The sequence below is a fragment of the Triturus cristatus genome, chromosome 10, assembly GCF_964204655.1.
Source record: "Triturus cristatus chromosome 10, aTriCri1.1, whole genome shotgun sequence".
In the NCBI taxonomy this organism is placed as follows: domain Eukaryota; kingdom Metazoa; phylum Chordata; class Amphibia; order Caudata; family Salamandridae; genus Triturus; species Triturus cristatus.
The window spans coordinates 726,816,235-726,831,363 of record NC_140593.1 but is presented as its reverse complement, the minus strand read 5'-3'; positions in this window follow the sequence as shown (position 1 = coordinate 726,831,363).

Genomic DNA, 15,129 nt, shown 5'->3' with positions numbered 1-15,129 from the left:
TACTCTATCCTCATAGCTACTGTCTTAACTCTTACTCTGGCCTCATAGCTACTGTCTTAACTCTTACTCTGGCCTAATGGTTAAGGTCTTAGACTCTTACACTGGCCTAATAACTACTGTCTTAACTCTTACTCTGGCCTCATAGCTACATTCTGAACTCTTACTCTGGCCTCATAGCTACTGTCTTAACTCTTACTCTGGCCTAATGGTTAAGGTCTTGGACTCTTACTCTGGCCTCATAGCTAGCGTCTTAACTCTTAATCTGGCCTAATAACTACTGTCTTAACTCTTACTCTGGCCTCATAGCTACTGTCTTAACTCTTACTCTGGCCTCATAGCTACTGTCTTAACTCTTACTCTGGCCTAATGGTTAAGGTCTTGGACTCTTACTCTGACCTCATAGGTACTGTCTTAACTCTTACTCTGGCATAATAGCTACTGTCTTAACTCTTACTCTGGCCTAATAGCTACTGTCTTAACTCTTACTCTGGCCTAATGGTTAAGGTCTTGGACTCTTACTCTGGCCTCATAACTACTGTCTTAACTCTTACTCTGGCCAAATGGTTAAGGTCTTGGACTCTTACTCTGGCCTCATAGCTACTGTCTTAACTCTTACTCTGGCCTCATAGCTACTGTGTTAACTCGTACTCTGGCCTCATAGCTACTGTCTTAACTCTTACTCTGGCCTCATAGCTACTGTCCTAACTCTTAATATGGCCTAATGGTTAAGGTCTTGGACTCTTACTCTGGCCTCATAGCTACTGTCTTAACTCTTACTCTGGCCTCATAGCTACTGTCGTAACTCTTATTCTGGCCTCATAGCTACTGTCTTAACTCTTACTCTGGCCTCATAGCTACTGTCTTAACTCTTACTCTGGCCTCATAGCTACTGTCTTAACTCTTACTCTGGCCTCAGAGCTACTGTCTTAACTCTTACTCTGGCCTAATGGTTAAGGTCTTGGACTCTTACTCCGGCCTAATAGCTACTGTCTTAACTCTTACTCTGGCCTCATAGCTACTGTCTTAACTCTTACTCTGGCCTAATAGCTACTGTCTTAACTCTTACTTTGGCCTCATAGCTACTGTCTTAACTCTTACTCTGGCCTAATGGTTAAGGTCTTGGACTCTTACTCTGGCCTAATAGCTACTGTCTTAACTCTTACTCTGGCCTAATAGCTACTGTCTTAACTCTTACTCTGGCCTCATAGCTACTGTCTTAACTCTTACTCTGGCCTCATAGCTACTGTCTTAACTCTTACTCTGGCCTAATGGTTAAGGTCTTGGACTCTTACTCTGGCCTCATAGCTACTGTCTTAACTCTTACTCTGGCCTCATAGTTACTGTCTTAACTCTTATTCTGGCCTCATAGCTACTGTGTTAACTCTTACTCTGGCCTCATAGCTACTGTCTTAACTCTTACTCTGGCCTCAGAGCTACTGCATTAACTCTTACTCTGGCCTAATGGTTAAGGTCTTGGACTCTTACTCTGGCCTAATAGCTACTGTCTTAACTCTTACTCTGGCCTCATAGCTACTGTCTTAACTCTTACTCTGGCCTAATAGCTACTGTCTTAACTCTTACTTTGGCCTCATAGCTACTGTCTTAACTCTTACTCTGGCCTAATGGTTAAGGTCTTGGACTCTTACTCTGGCCTCATAGCTACTGTCTTAATTATTACTCTGGCCTCATAGCTACTGTCTTAACTCTTACTCTGGCCTCATAGCTACTGTCTTAACTCTTACTCTGGCCTCATAGCTACTGTCTTAACTCTTACTCTGGCCTCAGAGCTACTGTCTTAACTCTTACTCTGGCCTAATGGTTAAGGTCTTGGACTCTTACTCCGGCCTAATAGCTACTGTCTTAACTCTTACTCTGGCCTCATAGCTACTGTCTTAACTCTTACTCTGGCCTAATAGCTACTGTCTTAACTCTTACTTTGGCCTCATAGCTACTGTCTTAACTCTTACTCTGGCCTAATGGTTAAGGTCTTGGACTCTTACTCTGGCCTAATAGCTACTGTCTTAACTCTTACTCTGGCCTAATAGCTACTGTCTTAACTCTTACTCTGGCCTCATAGCTACTGTCTTAACTCTTACTCTGGCCTCATAGCTACTGTCTTAACTCTTACTCTGGCCTAATGGATAAGGTCTTGGACTCTTACTCTGGCCTCATAGCTACTGTCTTAACTCTTACTCTGGCCTCATAGTTACTGTCTTAACTCTTATTCTGGCCTCATAGCTACTGTGTTAACTCTTACTCTGGCCTCATAGCTACTGTCTTAACTCTTACTCTGGCCTCAGAGCTACTGCATTAACTCCTACTCTGGCCTAATGGTTAAGGTCTTGGACTCTTACTCTGGCCTAATAGCTACTGTCTTAACTCTTACTCTGGCCTCATAGCTACTGTCTTAACTCTTACTCTGGCCTAATAGCTACTGTCTTAACTCTTACTTTGGCCTCATAGCTACTGTCTTAACTCTTACTCTGGCCTAATGGTTAAGGTCTTGGACTCTTACTCTGGCCTCATAGCTACTGTCTTAATTATTACTCTGGCCTCATAGCTACTGTCTTAACTCTTACTCTGGCCTAATGGTTAAGGTCTTGGACTCTTCTTCTGGCCTAATAGCTACTGTCTTAACTCTTACTCTGGCCTCATAGCTACTGTCTTAACTCTTACTCTGGCCTAATAGCTACTGTCTTAACTCTTACTCTGGCCACATAGCTACTGTCTTACCTCTTACTCTGGCCTAATGGTTAAGGTCTTGGACTCTTACTCTGGCCTCGTAGCTACTGTCTTAACTCTTACTCTGGCCTAATAGCTACTGTCTTAACTCTTACTCTGGCCTCATAGCTACTATCTTAACTCGTACTCTGGCCTCATAGCTACTGTCTTAACTCTTACTCTGGCCTCATAGCTACTGTCTTAACTCTTACTCTGGCCTAATAGCTACTGTCTTAACTCTTACTCTGGCCTCATAGCTACTGTCTTACCTCTTACTCTGGCCTAATGGTTAAGGTCGTGGACTCTTACTCTGGCCTCATAGCTACTGTCTTAACTCTTACTCTGGCCTAATAGCTACTGTCTTAACTCTTACTATGGCCTCATAGCTACTGTCTTAACTCTTACACTGGCCTCATAGCTACTGTCTTAACTCTTACTCTGGCCTCATAGCTACTGTCTTAACTCTTACTCTGACCTCATAGATACTGCCTTAACTCTTACTCTGGCCTTATAGCTACAGTCTTAAATCTTACTCTGGCCTCATAGCTACTGTCTTAACTCTTACTCTGGCCTAATGGTTAAGGTCTTGGACTCTTACTATGGCCTCATAGCTACTGTCTTAACTCTTACTCTGGCCTCATAGCTACTGTCTTAACTCTTACTCTGGCCTAATAGCTACTGTCTTAACTCTTACTCTGGCCTCATAGCTACTGTCTTAACTCCTACTCTGGCCTAATAGTTAAGGTCTTGGACTCTTACTCTGGCCTAATAGCTACTGTCTTAACTCTTACTCTGGCCTAATAGCTACTTTCTTAACTCTTACTCTGGCCTCAGAGCTACTGTCTTAACTCTTAGTCTGGCCTAATGGTTAAGGTCTTGGACTCTTACTCTGGCCTAATGGCTACTATCTTAACTCTTACTCTGGCCTCATAGCCACTGTCTTAACTCTTAATCTGGCCTAATGGTTAAGGTCTTGGACTCTTACTCTGGCCTCATAGCTACTGTCTTAACTCTTACTCTGGACTCATAGCTACTGTCTTAACTCTTACTCTGGCCTCATAGCTACTGTCTTAACTCTTACTCTGGCCTAATAGCTACTGTCTTAACTCTTACTCTGGCCTCATAGCTACTGTCTTAACTCTTACTCTGGCCTAATAGCTACTGTCTTAACTCTTACTCTGGCCTCATAGCTACTGTCTTAACTCTTACTCTGGCCTCATAGCTACTGTCTTAACTCTTACTCTGGCCTAATGGTTAAGGTCTTGAACTCTTACTCTGGCCTCATATCTACTGCCTTAACTCTTACTCTGGCCTCATAGCTACTGTCTTAACTCTTACTCTGGCCTCATAGCTACTGTCTTCACTCTTACTCTGGAATAATGGTTAAGGTCTTGGACTCTTACTCTGGCCTCATAGCTACTGTCTTAACTCTTACTCTGGCCTCATAACTACTGTCTTAACTCTTACTCTGGCCTCATAGCTACTGTCTTAACTCTTACTCTGGCCTAATAGCTACTGTATTAACTCTTACACTGGCCTCAGAGCTACTGTCTTAACTCTTAGTCTGGCCTAATGGTTAAGGTCTTGGACTCTTACTCTGGCCTAATAGCTACTGTATTAACTCGCACTCTGGCCTCATAGCCACTGTCTTAACTCTTACTCTGGCCTAATGGTTAAGGTCTTGGACTCTTAATCTGGCATCATAGCTACTGTCTTAACTCTTACTCTGGCCTAATGGTTAAGGTCTTGGACTCTTACTCTGGCCTCATAGCTACTGTCTTAACTCTTACTCTGGCCTCATAGCTACTGTCTTAACTCTTATTCTGGCCTCATAGCTACTGTCTTAACTCTTACTCTGGCCTCGGAGCTACTGTCTTAACTCTTACTCTGGCCTAATGGTGAAGGTCTTGGACTCTTACTCTGGCCTAATAGCTACTGTCTTAACTCTTACTCTGGCCTCATAGCTACTGTCATAACTCTTACTCTGGCCTAATAGCTACTGTCTTAACTCTTACTTTGGCCTCATAGCTACTGTCTTAACTCTTACTCTGGCCTAATGGTTAAGGTCTTGGACTCTTACTCTGGCCTCAAAGCTACTGTCATAATTATTACTCTGGCCTCATAGCTACTGTCTTAACTCTTACTCTGGCCTAATGGTTAAGGTCTTGGACTCTTCTTCTGGCCTAATAGCTACTGTCTTAACTCTTACTCTGGCCTCATAGCTACTGTCTTAACTCTTACTCTGGCCTAATAGCTACTGTCTTAACTCTTACTCTGGCCTCATAGCTACTGTCTTAACTCTTACTCTGGCCTAATGGTTAAGGTCTTGGACTCTTACTCTGGCCTCATAGCTACTGTCTTAACTCTTACTCTGGCCTAATAGCTACTGTCTTAACTCTTACTCTGGCCTCATAGCTACTATCTTAACTTGTACTCTGGCCTCATAGCTACTGTCTTAACTCTTACTCTGGCCTCATAGCTACTGTCTTAACTCTTACTCTGGCCTAATAGCTACTGTCTTAACTCTTACTCTGGCCTCATAGCTACTGTCTTAACTCTTACTCTGGCCTAATGGTTAAGGTCTTGGACTCTTACTCTGGCCTCATAGCTACTGTCTTAACTCTTACTCTGGCCTAATAGCTACTGTCTTAACTCTTACTATGGCCTCATAGCTACTGTCTTAACTCTTACACTGGCCTCATAGCTACTGTCTTAACTCTTACTTTGGCCTCATAGCTACTGTCTTAACTCTTACTCTAACCTCATAGCTACTGTCTTAACTCTTACTCTGGCCTTATAGCTACAGTCTTAAATCTTACTCTGGCCTCATAGCTACTGTCTTAACTCTTACTCTGGCCTAATGGTTAAGGTCTTGGACTCTTACTATGGCCTCATAGCTACTGTCTTAACTCTTACTCTGGCCTCATAGCTACTGTCTTAACTCTTACTCTGGCCTAATAGCTACTGTCTTAACTCTTACTCTGGCCTCATAGCTACTGTCTTAACTCCTACTCTGGCCTAATAGTTAAGGTCTTGGACTCTTACTCTGGCCTAATAGCTACTGTCTTAACTCTTACTCTGGCCTAATAGCTACTTTCTTAACTCTTACTCTGGCCTCAGAGCTACTGTCTTAACTCTTAGTCTGGCCTAATGGTTAAGGTCTTGGACTCTTACTCTGGCCTAATGGCTACTATCTTAACTCTTACTCTGGCCTCATAGCCACTGTCTTAACTCTTAATCTGGCCTAATGGTTAAGGTCTTGGACTCTTACTCTGGCCTCATAGCTACTGTCTTAACTCTTACTCTGGACTCATAGCTACTGTCTTAACTCTTACTCTGGCCTCATAGCTACTGTCTTAACTCTTACTCTGGCCTAATAGCTACTGTCTTAACTCTTACTCTGGCCTCATAGCTACTGTCTTAACTCTTACTCTGGCCTAATAGCTACTGTCTTAACTCTTACTCTGGCCTCATAGCTACTGTCTTAACTCTTACTCTGGCCTCATAGCTACTGTCTTAACTCTTACTCTGGCCTAATGGTTAAGGTCTTGAACTCTTACTCTGGCCTCATATCTACTGCCTTAACTCTTACTCTGGCCTCATAGCTACTGTCTTAACTCTTACTCTGGCCTCATAGCTACTGTCTTCACTCTTACTCTGGAATAATGGTTAAGGTCTTGGACTCTTACTCTGGCCTCATAGCTACTGTCTTAACTCTTACTCTGGCCTCATAACTACTGTCTTAACTCTTACTCTGGCCTCATAGCTACTGTCTTAACTCTTACTCTGGCCTAATAGCTACTGTATTAACTCTTACACTGGCCTCAGAGCTACTGTCTTAACTCTTAGTCTGGCCTAATGGTTAAGGTCTTGGACTCTTACTCTGGCCTAATAGCTACTGTATTAACTCGCACTCTGGCCTCATAGCCACTGTCTTAACTCTTACTCTGGCCTAATGGTTAAGGTCTTGGACTCTTAATCTGGCATCATAGCTACTGTCTTAACTCTTACTCTGGCCTAATGGTTAAGGTCTTGGACTCTTACTCTGGCCTCATAGCTACTGTCTTAACTCTTACTCTGGCCTCATAGCTACTGTCTTAACTCTTATTCTGGCCTCATAGCTACTGTCTTAACTCTTACTCTGGCCTCGGAGCTACTGTCTTAACTCTTACTCTGGCCTAATGGTGAAGGTCTTGGACTCTTACTCTGGCCTAATAGCTACTGTCTTAACTCTTACTCTGGCCTCATAGCTACTGTCATAACTCTTACTCTGGCCTAATAGCTACTGTCTTAACTCTTACTTTGGCCTCATAGCTACTGTCTTAACTCTTACTCTGGCCTAATGGTTAAGGTCTTGGACTCTTACTCTGGCCTCAAAGCTACTGTCATAATTATTACTCTGGCCTCATAGCTACTGTCTTAACTCTTACTCTGGCCTAATGGTTAAGGTCTTGGACTCTTCTTCTGGCCTAATAGCTACTGTCTTAACTCTTACTCTGGCCTCATAGCTACTGTCTTAACTCTTACTCTGGCCTAATAGCTACTGTCTTAACTCTTACTCTGGCCTCATAGCTACTGTCTTAACTCTTACTCTGGCCTAATGGTTAAGGTCTTGGACTCTTACTCTGGCCTCATAGCTACTGTCTTAACTCTTACTCTGGCCTAATAGCTACTGTCTTAACTCTTACTCTGGCCTCATAGCTACTATCTTAACTCGTACTCTGGCCTCATAGCTACTGTCTTAACTCTTACTCTGGCCTCATAGCTACTGTCTTAACTCTTACTCTGGCCTAATAGCTACTGTCTTAACTCTTACTCTGGCCTCATAGCTACTGTCTTAACTCTTACTCTGGCCTAATGGTTAAGGTCTTGGACTCTTACTCTGGCCTCATAGCTACTGTCTTAACTCTTACTCTGGCCTAATAGCTACTGTCTTAACTCTTACTATGGCCTCATAGCTACTGTCTTAACTCTTACACTGGCCTCATAGCTACTGTCTTAACTCTTACTTTGGCCTCATAGCTACTGTCTTAACTCTTACTCTAACCTCATAGCTACTGTCTTAACTCTTACTCTGGCCTTATAGCTACAGTCTTAAATCTTACTCTGGCCTCATAGCTACTGTCTTAACTCTTACTCTGGCCTAATGGTTAAGGTCTTGGACTCTTACTATGGCCTCATAGCTACTGTCTTAACTCTTACTCTCGCCTCATAGCTACTGTCTTAACTCTTACTCTGGCCTAATAGCTACTGTCTTAACTCTTACTCTGGCCTCATAGCTACTGTCTTAACTCCTACTCTGGCCTAATAGTTAAGGTCTTGGACTCTTACTCTGGCCTAATAGCTACTGTCGTAACTCTTACTCTGGCCTAATAGCTACTTTCTTAACTCTTACTCTGGCCTCAGAGCTACTGTCTTAACTCTTAGTCTGGCCTAATGGTTAAGGTCTTGGACTCTTACTCTGGCCTAATGGCTACTATCTTAACTCTTACTCTGGCCTCATAGCCACTGTCTTAACTCTTAATCTGGCCTAATGGTTAAGGTCTTGGACTCTTACTCTGGCCTCATAGCTACTGTCTTAACCCTTACTCTGGCCTCATAGCTACTGTCTTAACTCTTACTCTGGCCTCATAGCTACTGTCTTAACTCTTACTCTGGCCTAATAGCTACTGTCTTAACTCTTACTCTGGCCTCATAGCTACTGTCATAACTCTTACTCTGGCCTAATAGCTACTGTGTTAACTCTTACTCTGGCCTCATAGCTACTGTCTTAACTCTTACTCTGGCCTAATGGTTAAGGTCTTGGACTCTTACTCTGGCCTCATAGCTACTGTCTTAACTCTTACTCTGGCCTAATAGCTACTGTCTTAACTCTTACTATGGCCTCATAGCTACTGTCTTAACTCTTACACTGGCCTCATAGCTACTGTCTTAACTCTTACTCTGGCCTCATAGCTACTGTCTTCACTCTTACTCTGGCATAATGGTTAAGGTCTTGGACTCTTACTCTGGCCTAATAGCTACTGTCTTAACTCTTACTCTGGCCTAATAGCTACTGTGTTAACTCTTACTCTGGCCTCATAGCTACTGTCTTAACTCTTACTCTGGCCTCATAGCTACTGTCTTAACTCTTACTCTGGCCTAATGGTTTAGGTCTTGAACTCTTACTCTGGCCTCATATCTACTGTCTTAACTCTTACTCTGGCCTCATAGCTACTGTCTTAACTCTTACTCTGGCCTCATAGCTACTGTCTTCACTCTTACTCTGGCATAATGGTTAAGGTCTTGGACTCTTACTCTGGCCTAATAGCTACTGTCTTAACTCTTACTCTGGCCTAATAGCTACTTTCTTAACTCTTACTCTGGCCTCAGAGCTACTGTCTTAACTCTTAGTCTGGCCTAATGGTTAAGGTCTTGGACTCTTACTCTGGCCTAATGGCTACTATCTTAACTCTTACTCTGGCCTCATAGCCACTGTCTTAACTCTTAATCTGGCCTAATGGTTAAGGTCTTGGACTCTTACTCTGGCCTCATAGCTACTGTCTTAACTCTTACTCTGGACTCATAGCTACTGTCTTAACTCTTACTCTGGCCTCATAGCTACTGTCTTAACTCTTACTCTGGCCTAATAGCTACTGTCTTAACTCTTACTCTGGCCTCATAGCTACTGTCTTAACTCTTACTCTGGCCTAATAGCTACTGTCTTAACTCTTACTCTGGCCTCATAGCTACTGTCTTAACTCTTACTCTGGCCTCATAGCTACTGTCTTAACTCTTACTCTGGCCTAATGGTTAAGGTCTTGAACTCTTACTCTGGCCTCATATCTACTGCCTTAACTCTTACTCTGGCCTCATAGCTACTGTCTTAACTCTTACTCTGGCCTCATAGCTACTGTCTTCACTCTTACTCTGGCATAATGGTTAAGGTCTTGGACTCTTACTCTGGCCTCATAGCTACTGTCTTAACTCTTACTCTGGCCTCATAACTACTGTCTTAACTCTTACTCTGGCCTCATAGCTACTGTCTTAACTCTTACTCTGGCCTAATAGCTACTGTATTAACTCTTACACTGGCCTCAGAGCTACTGTCTTAACTCTTAGTCTGGCCTAATGGTTAAGGTCTTGGACTCTTACTCTGGCCTGATAGCTACTGTATTAACTCGCACTCTGGCCTCATAGCCACTGTCTTAACTCTTACTCTGGCCTAATGGTTAAGGTCTTGGACTCTTAATCTGGCATCATAGCTACTGTCTTAACTCTTACTCTGGCCTAATGGTTAAGGTCTTGGACTCTTACTCTGGCCTCATAGCTACTGTCTTAACTCTTACTCTGGCCTCATAGCTACTGTCTTAACTCTTATTCTGGCCTCATAGCTACTGTCTTAACTCTTACTCTGGCCTCGGAGCTACTGTCTTAACTCTTACTCTGGCCTAATGGTGAAGGTCTTGGACTCTTACTCTGGCCTAATAGCTACTGTCTTAACTCTTACTCTGGCCTCATAGCTACTGTCTTAACTCTTACTCTGGCCTAATAGCTACTGTCTTAACTCTTACTTTGGCCTCATAGCTACTGTCTTAACTCTTACTCTGGCCTAATGGTTAAGGTCTTGGACTCTTACTCTGGCCTCAAAGCTACTGTCATAATTATTACTCTGGCCTCATAGCTACTGTCTTAACTCTTACTCTGGCCTAATGGTTAAGGTCTTGGACTCTTCTTCTGGCCTAATAGCTACTGTCTTAACTCTTACTCTGGCCTCATAGCTACTGTCTTAACTCTTACTCTGGCCTAATAGCTACTGTCTTAACTCTTACTCTGGCCTCATAGCTACTGTCTTAACTCTTACTCTGGCCTAATGGTTAAGGTCTTGGACTCTTACTCTGGCCTCATAGCTACTGTCTTAACTCTTACTCTGGCCTAATAGCTACTGTCTTAACTCTTACTCTGGCCTCATAGCTACTATCTTAACTCGTACTCTGGCCTCATAGCTACTGTCTTAACTCTTACTCTGGCCTCATAGCTACTGTCTTAACGCTTACTCTGGCCTAATAGCTACTGTCTTAACTCTTACTCTGGCCTCATAGCTACTGTCTTAACTCTTACTCTGGCCTAATGGTTAAGGTCTTGGACTCTTACTCTGGCCTCATAGCTACTGTCTTAACTCTTACTCTGGCCTAATAGCTACTGTCTTAACTCTTACTATGGCCTCATAGCTACTGTCTTAACTCTTACACTGGCCTCATAGCTACTGCCTTAACTCTTACTTTGGCCTCATAGCTACTGTCTTAACTCTTACTCTAACCTCATAGCTACTGTCTTAACTCTTACTCTGGCCTTATAGCTACAGTCTTAAATCTTACTCTGGCCTCATAGCTACTGTCTTAACTCTTACTCTGGCCTAATGGTTAAGGTCTTGGACTCTTATTATGGCCTCATAGCTACTGTCTTAACTCTTACTCTGGCCTCATAGCTACTGTCTTAACTCTTACTCTGGCCTCATAGCTACTGTCTTAACTCTTACTCTGGCCTCATAGCTACTGTCTTAACTCCTACTCTGGCCTAATAGTTAAGGTCTTGGACTCTTACTCTGGCCTAATAGCTACTGTCTTAACTCGTACTCTGGCCTAATAGCTACTTTCTTAACTCTTACTCTGGCCTCAGAGCTACTGTCTTAACTCTTAGTCTGGCCTAATGGTTAAGGTCTTGGACTCTTACTCTGGCCTAATGGCTACTATCTTAACTCTTACTCTGGCCTCATAGCCACTGTCTTAACTCTTAATCTGGCCTAATGGTTAAGGTCTTGGACTCTTACTCTGGCCTCATAGCTACTGTCTTAACTCTTACTCTGGCCTCATAGCTACTGTCTTAACTATTACTCTGGCCTAATAGCTACTGTCTTAACTCTTACTCTGGCCTCATAGCTACTGTCTTAACTCCTACTCTGGCCTAATAGTTAAGGTCTTGGACTCTTACTCTGGCCTAATAGCTACTGTCTTAACTCTTACTCTGGCCTAATAGCTACTTTCTTAACTCTTACTCTGGCCTCAGAGCTACTGTCTTAACTCTTAGTCTGGCCTAATGGTTAAGGTCTTGGACTCTTACTCTGGCCTAATGGCTACTATCTTAACTATTACTCTGGCCTCATAGCCACTGTCGTAACTCTTAATCTGGCCTAATGGTTAAGGTCTTGGACTCTTACTCTGGCCTCATAGCTACTGTCTTAACTCTTACTCTGGCCTCATAGCTACTGTCTTAACTCTTACTCTGGACTCATAGCTACTGTCTTAACTCTTACTCTGGCCTCATAGCTACTGTCTTAACTCTTACTCTGGCCTAATAGCTACTGTCTTAACTCTTACTCTGGCCTCATAGCTACTGTCTTAACTCTTACTCTGGCCTAATAGCTACTGTCTTAACTCTTACTCTAGCCTCATAGCTACTGTCTTAACTCTTACTCTGGCCTCATAGCTACTGTCTTAACTCTTACTCTGGCCTAATGGTTAAGGTCTTGAACTCTTACTCTGGCCTCATATCTACTGTCTTAACTCTTACTCTGGCCTCATAGCTACTGTCTTAACTCTTACTCTGGCCTCATAGCTACTGTCTTCACTCTTACTCTGGCATAATGGTTAAGGTCTTCGACTCTTACTCTGGCCTCATAGCTACTGTCTTAACTCTTACTCTGGCCTCATAACTACTGTCTTAACTCTTACTATGGCCTCATAGCTACTGTCTTAACTCTTACTCTGGCCTCATAGCTACTGTCTTAACTCTTACTCTGGCCTCATAGCTACTGTCTTAACTCTTACTCTGGCCTCATAGCTACTGTCTTAACTCTTACTCTGGCCTAATAGCTGCTGTCTTAACTCTAACTCTGGCCTCATAGCTACAGTCTTAACTCTTACTCTGGCCTAATGGTTAAAGTCTTGGACTCTTACTCTGACCTCATAACTACTGTCTTAACTCTTACTCTGGCCTTATAGCTACAGTCTTAAATCTTACTCTGGCCTCATAGCTACTGTCTTAACTCTTACTCTGGCCTAATGGTTAAGGTCTTGGACTCTTACTATGGCCTCATAGCTACTGTCTTAACTCTTACTCTGGCCTCATAGCTACAGTCTTAACTCTTACTCTGGCCTAATAGCTACTGTCTTAACTCTTACTCTGGCCTCATAGCTACTGTCTTAACTCCTACTCTGGCCTAATAGTTAAGGTCTTGGACTCTTACTCTGGCCTAATAGCTACTGTCTTAACTCTTACTCTGGCCTAATAGCTACTTTCTTAACTCTTACTCTGGCCTCAGAGCTACTGTCTTAACTCTTAGTCTGGCCTAATGGTTAAGGTCTTGGACTCTTACTCTGGCCGAATGGCTACTATCTTAACTCTTACTCTGGCCTCATAGCCACTGTCTTAACTCTTAATCTGGCCTAATGGTTAAGGTCTTGGACTCTTACTCTGGCATCATAGCTACTGTCTTAACTCTTACTCTGGACTCCTTGCTACTGTCTTAACTCTTACTCTGGCCTCATAGCTACTGTCTTAACTCTTACTCTGGCCTAATAGCTACTGTCTTAACTCTTACTCTGGCCTCATAGCTACTGTCTTATCTCTTACTCTGGCCTAATAGCTACTGTCTTAACTCTTACTCTGGCCTCATAGCTACTGTCTTAACTCTTACTCTGGCCTAATAGCTACTGTCTTAACTCTTACTCTGGCCTCATAGCTACTGTCTTAACTCTTACTCTGGCCTCATAGCTACTGTCTTAACTCGTACTCTGGCCTAATGGTTAAGGTCTTGAACTCTTACACTGGCCTCATATCTACTGTCTTAACTCTTACTCTGGCCTCATAGTTACTGTCTTAACTCTTACACTGGCCTCATAGCTACTGTGTTAACTCTTACTCTGGCCTCATAGCTACTGTCTTAACTCTTACTTTGGCCTAATGGTTAAGGTCTTGGACTCTTACTCCGGCCTAATAGCTACTGTCTTAACTCTTACTCTGGCCTCATAGCTACTGTCTTAACTCTTACTCTGGCCTAATAGCTACTGTCTTAACTCTTACTTTGGCCTCATAGCTACTGTCTTAACTCTTACTCTGGCCTAATGGTTAAGGTCTTGGACTCTTACTCTGGCCTAATAGCTACTGTCTTAACTCTTACTCTGGCCTAATAGCTACTGTCTTAACTCTTACTCTGGCCTCATAGCTACTGTCTTAACTCTTACTCTGGCCTCATAGCTACTGTCTTAACTCTTACTCTGGCCTAATGGTTAAGGTCTTGGACTCTTACTCTGGCCTCATAGCTACTGTCTTAACTCTTACTCTGGCCTCATAGTTACTGTCTTAACTCTTATTCTGGCCTCATAGCTACTGTGTTAACTCTTACTCTGGCCTCATAGCTACTGTCTTAACTCTTACTCTGGCCTCAGAGCTACTGCATTAACTCTTACTCTGGCCTAATGGTTAAGGTCTTGGACTCTTACTCTGGCCTAATAGCTACTGTCTTAACTCTTACTCTGGCCTCATAGCTACTGTCTTAACTCTTACTCTGGCCTAATAGCTACTGTCTTAACTCTTACTTTGGCCTCATAGCTACTGTCTTAACTCTTACTCTGGCCTAATGGTTAAGGTCTTGGACTCTTACTCTGGCCTCATAGCTACTGTCTTAATTATTACTCTGGCCTCATAGCTACTGTCTTAACTCTTATCTGGCCTCATAGCTACTGTCTTAACTCTTACTCTGGCCTCATAGCTACTGTCTTAACTCTTACTCTGGCCTCAGAGCTACTGTCTTAACTCTTACTCTGGCCTAATGGTTAAGGTCTTGGACTCTTACTCCGGCCTAATAGCTACTGTCTTAACTCTTAATCTGGCCTCATAGCTACTGTCTTAACTCTTACTCTGGCCTAATAGCTACTGTCTTAACTCTTACTTTGGCCTCATAGCTACTGTCTTAACTCTTACTCTGGCCTAATGGTTAAGGTCTTGGACTCTTACTCTGGCCTAATAGCTACTGTCTTAACTCTTACTCTGGCCTAATAGCTACTGTCTTAACTCTTACTCTGGCCTCATAGCTACTGTCTTAACTCTTACTCTGGCCTAATGGTTAAGGTCTTGGACTCTTACTCTGGCCTCATAGCTACTGTCTTAACTCTTACTCTGGCCTCATAGCTACTGTCTTAACTCTTACTCTGGCCTAATGGTTAAGGTCTTGGACTCTTACTCCGGCCTAATAGCTACTGTCTTAACTCTTACTCTGGCCTCATAGCTACTGTCTTAACTCTTACTCTGGCCTAATAGCTACTGTCTTAACTCTTACTTTGGCCTCATAGCTACTGTCTTAACTCTTACTCTGGCCTAATGGTTAAGGTCTTGGACTCTTACTCTGGCCTAATAGCTACTGTCTTAACT